The following is a 6075-nucleotide window of genomic DNA, read 5'->3' on the forward strand; positions in this document are numbered from 1 at the left end:
CAATAAAGTTAATTGTACTACAATTTGGTCATCGTGAGCATTTATTTAACAATCCAGCGATACGAGCCCGAGCATATTTGGGAAATCCCAAGAACGATAGAATACAAGATTGCGCATTCCCGCAGAATGACGTTTGTGGCAACGGGTAAACAAAGAATATGGCGAAGAACAATGAGTTGACAGTTGTGAATTTGCAATGAGAAAACGTGTTTTCTTCACAATTCACCAATTTTTCAAGCCATCTTATAGCAAATTAAGCACAACGTTAACAAAAATTATACAACCACTCTTGAAATGTGTTCAAAAGAATAGAAAGAATTTTGTGTTTGTATTGCAGGTGCCGGAAAAGTGATAATATCTTGTCGCAGCGCATGTTTTCCTACAGAAAGTGGTCGATGCTTGCTTACCTCCGATTTTAATTTGTAATTTGTGGTATTTCAACGTTTTCAACTTAACATGTCGTGTTTAAAAGTGGTGCTTTCAATTGTATGTGGGCTGGTGTTGCTGTTTGAGAACTGTGAAGCTGTGGAAGCTTTTGACAAATCTCCAAAGGACCAAAAGGAAAAATCAACTAAGTTGCCGCCTTGTAAATCATGCACTGTGCTTGTGGAATCATTTAATTTGGTGAGTGCGTGGCAGTAATAACAAATTTGTGTCGTATTAATATAAACTTTGCTTACAGGGTTTGGAAAAAATAAGTCGCGGCAGGCATGCCGGTGCTGATGCAGCTTAATTTCCATATTTTCCATAAATGAAGTGGTGCTTTATCATGCGCGGAATGCACTTAAAGGCATGGTACGTCCTCAGAGTTTAAAGATTTGTCAATTCCAAATCAACACGGGCTTCATACCGGAACAAGAAACATTGATAACATTTTCCTCGAATGATCTCGATGATTTACCGGATGCCGATCAGGTTCCTCATGACTTTTAGGTTTCGCTGTCGTTGAGTTTCACGGATAACGAATTTCCGCCGAGTAGGAATCCTCCTTGGTTACCAGCAAAGCCCATAAGAAACGCACAACATATATTTAGTTCGCAATTAGAATTCGAGGAAATGGTGGATAATTTCGGCAAGTCCCTATAGTATTTCCGCCCATTTCAATTATTTATTTATTTTCCTTACAACAGTGACAAAACCTAGTTCGATCAACAAACCTACGCCTGTTAGGTCAGCTGCTTCCGTAGATAACGCCTATTTTACCAGATGCTACCGAAATAAAGCAAGAGGATGTACCTCGAATCCAACCTCAACCATCACCACCAATAGACATGCTCAATTTAAACCAGCCCCAACCCCAGCTGCCGGTGCAAGATCCACAAGCCACAACGAGTGACGCTAGTTTCGATTTGCTTGGAGCATTCGGGGATGATAATTCATCTGGCATTGGCTCGGCTCCAATACCTGATATTTTAGGTAAGGATTCGGTAGATTAAAAAAAGGCTTACACTTTTAGGCGGCCATCCAAATTAATATTTGCTAAGTTCTGAATTGAGACCTACATTTCTATTTTAGAAATTAATGTACAACCAACTTCAAATGTCAACCTTGATGATACCTTCGGCTCAGTTGCTTCATCGGCGCCGAAAATCAACGTGGAGTTTAATAGTTTTTCTGTAAACCAGCCGACACCAACTAGTGCAAACCAACCTGGTGTATTGGTGTGTGTCGCGTCAGTCTCAGCAAAATAGTCTTGCATCAACAACCAGAGCTCAGTACGTCATAGTTATTTTTCTTCTCTGTTTTTGGAAGCTAGTGCAATGAGGTATAGTTTTAATAAACATTTATTCGATTTGAAATTTTTACTACTATAGTCTTTATTTTGCAGAATATTATATACATATATTTGCAGTATATTATATTTTCATTGATCCGCTTAGTTAAGTTTAACTATAACGAAGCAAAATGATGTGTAAAACCAAGTAATTGCTTTTAAATCTAAGTAAAAAAATATACAATTTAAGTGACAATTATTAAAAAGATACATGCATACATATATACGTTAAGAACATAAATATATATAGGATATAAAATTTTAATCTCTTTGTCAACTTAATTGCGGCCCTGAAAAGGGCCTCTTGTTGATTGGTATATATGTATTTATCTAAGCATAAAATTTTAATCTCTTTGTTAATTAATTGGCGGCCCTGAAAAGGGCCTTTGGATGAATCATATTACTTGCCTGCAAATAAATAAGTTTATATTTGTATAAAAGACGCTTGATGATTTTTTAAAACTAAGGACTTACGTAGCATGCAAGTATTTTAATTTTAGGAGTCTGAAATACTGAGATCAGTGCGTGTGAAATGCGGACATTGATTCATGCTGCAAGTAAAGAACGGTTAATTTCTACAAATTTAAAAACGCTTTAGTTCAAAACTTACCACATGTTTGGTATTTTATGCAATACTTACGGTTCTATAATGGTACCATATGGATCGATCTAGGTCAGAGTTTTTTTGGCTTTTCTTTTTCTTTTGTGGGCATTTTCAACGAGTTCTTTATTTAATTTTCGTATTTTGAAGAACATTCTTGCCCTGAAAAATAATTTTTTTACTTCAATGTCGCATTGAATTGTTGCAGCATGCTCAATGTGAGTTTTTACAAAATCATTTGTAATGAGCAAGCCATCTTCGTTCAATGCCTTAAAGACTGACTCAAGACTTCGCATATGGACCATCATAGAGGAGCTTGGTAGGGATAACCCACCCTCATTAAGGTGATCCGCCCAGGAGAATGAATGGTCGTCATTGCTCCTGAACGACGTGCTGGGAATGTCATCCTGCAGCTTGTGGCAAATATATCCCGCTAAATGCTCGAGTCCGTCTAGCTCCAAATCCTCGAATTCCGCTTCTTCAACCGGCCACAGTTCTGCATTAGAGCTTAAGTTTTTCAGCAAAATACCTGTAAATATGGTAAAATATATATGTGCGATTATTAATAAAATATATTTTTATATTTAAGCCGAATGAAATAGATAAAAAATTATTTTGAATTACTTGTAAGCGGAGGCTGCGTGATTTATATGTCAGGCGTATCATCCTCTTCTACATTAGCAGAATCGGATAATACGCCCTTGTTGTGTCCTAGCAGGTATAGTCGCAGACGGTACTTGAATTCCTGTTGGTCAGGGTGATCATGTAACCCGCCTTTTGACCGAATAATGCCGAAGAAATTTTCGAGTACGTCTTGGTTTAGCCGATACGTCAAGACATACTTGACATTAAAGCGAGCTTTAATGTCCTCGAATAACAACTTCAACGCCGTATTACTTTGAATGATTCCTAGGGATATAGTAAGAAAAAATAACAAACATTTAGGGCCGGTTGTTCAATGTCTGATTAGCACAAATCGGAGGTAGAAGCTCCGGTTAAATACAAAGACTGCTTTATCGATCACATGTTATATGCATGATATCGAAAACGTCGATAATGATGTTTAACCGGCAAGTACTGATAACCAGACATTGAACAACCGGCCCTTAATGTTATTCTTGAGATAACCATATGTATTAGTTTACCTTTTTGGAATGGCAGCAGACTAAATTTGCCAAGCACCCTCATATTTTTGACTAGGTCGGTCATCTCGTCTAGGATCTTGTTTTGCTCCTCGATCGCTAAACCGTAAGCAAGACACCGCTTCCTGGAGTCGGCGTGAGGCACCCTGACGTTTAGAACGTCAAACCAGTCATTTGTCTAAGGTGTATAATTTGAATATGAGTTTTAATATTGCGGTTTAAATATATCGTAACCTTAATTCACAAAGGCCCTAAACAAAAAAATAATTATATTTTATAGCAGAAGCAATAAACGTTATAAAAATAGTATCGAAAATAGGTAGAGCTTTTGAAAAAGGGGCATGTAACTCCGTTGCTTTTGGTACTAACACTTTGAAATTTTTATTTAAGCTATATTTTATTACGAAAAACTGTTGGTTAGAGCCTTTGTGAATTAAGATAACGATATGTAATATAGTAAAATATATAATATATCAATTTCATAATATAATATAATAACACTTACTGTTTTGAATAACTGGAAGCATTCGGTCCAGTTTTGGTTCTGCAAATGACCCGGACTTGCTGCCCTTGTTATGGCCTGCGCCACAGTATGCGAAAATAGTTTCGCTGCCGTCTTGACCTTTTGGCGGTGAGCTCCAGCCACGGTCAAGTTACTTGCAGAAATCTTGTGAGTTATTGTCAAGTCCGTGCTTGTAATTGACAATAACTCCAAAATTATTTCCTTTTTCACAGGTTTCCCATTAATTAGGAAACCTTGATCAAGGAAATGATTTCGCAAAAGTTTTAGCAAGTGTGGCACGTCAGCGAAAACGTAAATCCTTTGGTCATTGAAAATAAACCTATGGAAATGAGAAGTATTATAAGAACTGAAATAAGTTTAATTGTGATTATTTACCACAGCTGGTCTTCAGTTACGCCTAGATCATTAAATAGGGCCCTATTGGTACCTCCAAGATCGCATACGACAGCCACTGCGTTATAGCCGCAATCTTTTGACTTCTGCAACATGCTTCGAAGCAAAACGGAAGTCATTTTGCAGTCGAAGTCATAAAAGATTGGCTGTTTCCACTTTGCCATGAGACCTGAAATATAAAAGGCCTTAATAAAGGTTTGATATTCTATAAAATCTTGATTGTAATGTTTACCTCTTAACATCGCTACCTGTACGTAGTTGACGGGGGCTAATGTTGAGTCCGACGAAACATCGTAACAGTAAGATTGTCTTACTTTCATTTCGTCGAAACTCAACACGCATAGCTTCTTTGCCTCGTTCATGTGGGTAGCGGCGGCCAATAACCGGAAGACTGGGGTTATAAGTCCGCGCGAAATGTCCAGTTTTTGTGCCCAACTTTGAAGTGTCCGGACCGATGGGAGTGGAAGGCATTGCTTATATAGCAACCTGTATGCTTTAGGACTGGCAGCATACAACGATATTGTCTTCGCAATATCCTCTTCCGCCCATTTTCGTCGCTTCGACCCAGACTTCAGCTTCGCTATCTGCCCTTTGGTGAAGATGGAAGCTAGTGCATCTTCCACATTTTTCATTTGGGCAGCCATTTCATCCAAACGTTTTTGCAGTGACTCCATTTTCCATGCGTGTCTCTTCAATTGCAGGTCGGACTCCCGCTTCAATGTAGCGAGTTCGGTGCACTGCTTTTCGGTTTCCTTTTTGAGGTGTGCATTTTCGCGCTTGAATGTCTCACTTCAAATAAGAGAAATATAAGATATTATTACATTTACACATAAAGATCTGTTACTTATTAACGTACACTTCCACTTTCAACACTTCCACTTCCTGAAGATCACTATCATAGTAAACACAGTTACGGATAGGTGACGTCGAAGCATCAAGAGTACCGTCCCTGGGCCGATATACTTTATCGCCTTCATTTAAACCAACTAATAAACCACTGACATTAATAATATAATATTTATAGTATAATATTTGCTACCTTCGCAATTTTGTAGCTCAATGATCTCTTCAACGCTGTCATTTTGTGACTCACACACCGGAGCAGGATCTATTTTCCACTCAAAAATGGTTGGCATGGCGTCGCGGCGAAGCGCTGGTCGACTAGCAGTTCCTAAGTCTTTTATTAGATATCGACAAATATAAGTAATGAAAATAAATGATAGTTACTCATGTAATCCTTATCCGTAAAGTGCTTCATGCATATTACGCTGGTGTCTAAATTGTATGGCTTCTCCTGCCGGCAGAACTCTACCCACTTTCTGGCCAAGGCGTCGTCGCGGGGAAACAAAAAAAAACTGCATTTAGGGCCTTTACCCCTACGGCTGCTGCAATTCAACACACGACACGACATTTTTATAAAGTTTTTATTACAAATAAAATGTTTTTTACTTCAGAACGCACGAATTACTTCGATTTTTCACTAGAAAATACACAATACGTTTGCAATACGTTTGCACTTGTTTATAAACAAAAAGTTTGTTTACGTATTGCCATAAACGTCAAAGTCGGCAAAACCAAAGTAGCGGTTTCGGGAATGCGCCACCTTCAGTTCATTACACCATGGGGAAATCCCTCAAGTGGT

At 38.2% G+C, this 6075-nt stretch overlaps 2 long non-coding RNA genes across 2 annotated transcripts; one reads left to right on the forward strand and one right to left on the reverse strand.

The window, feature by feature from the left end:
* The first annotated feature begins 1130 nt into the window (after window positions 1–1130).
* On the forward strand, window positions 1131–1805 carry LOC118734242. Its single transcript, XR_004992359.1, has 2 exons — window positions 1131–1416; window positions 1516–1805. It is a non-coding gene; the product is annotated as an uncharacterized LOC118734242 (long non-coding RNA).
* A 333-nt stretch (window positions 1806–2138) lies between these two features.
* LOC118734243 lies at window positions 2139–3023 on the reverse strand. Its single transcript, XR_004992360.1, has 3 exons — window positions 3000–3023; window positions 2249–2904; window positions 2139–2182 (listed from the first exon to the last, which is right to left on the reverse strand). It is a non-coding gene; the product is annotated as an uncharacterized LOC118734243 (long non-coding RNA).
* Window positions 3024–6075: the final 3052 nt, after the last annotated feature.

Source organism: Rhagoletis pomonella, unplaced genomic scaffold (genome assembly GCF_013731165.1).
Source record: "Rhagoletis pomonella isolate Grant_MI unplaced genomic scaffold, Rhpom_1.0 Rhpom_scaffold_00002, whole genome shotgun sequence".
In the NCBI taxonomy this organism is placed as follows: Eukaryota; Metazoa; Arthropoda; class Insecta; order Diptera; family Tephritidae; genus Rhagoletis; species Rhagoletis pomonella.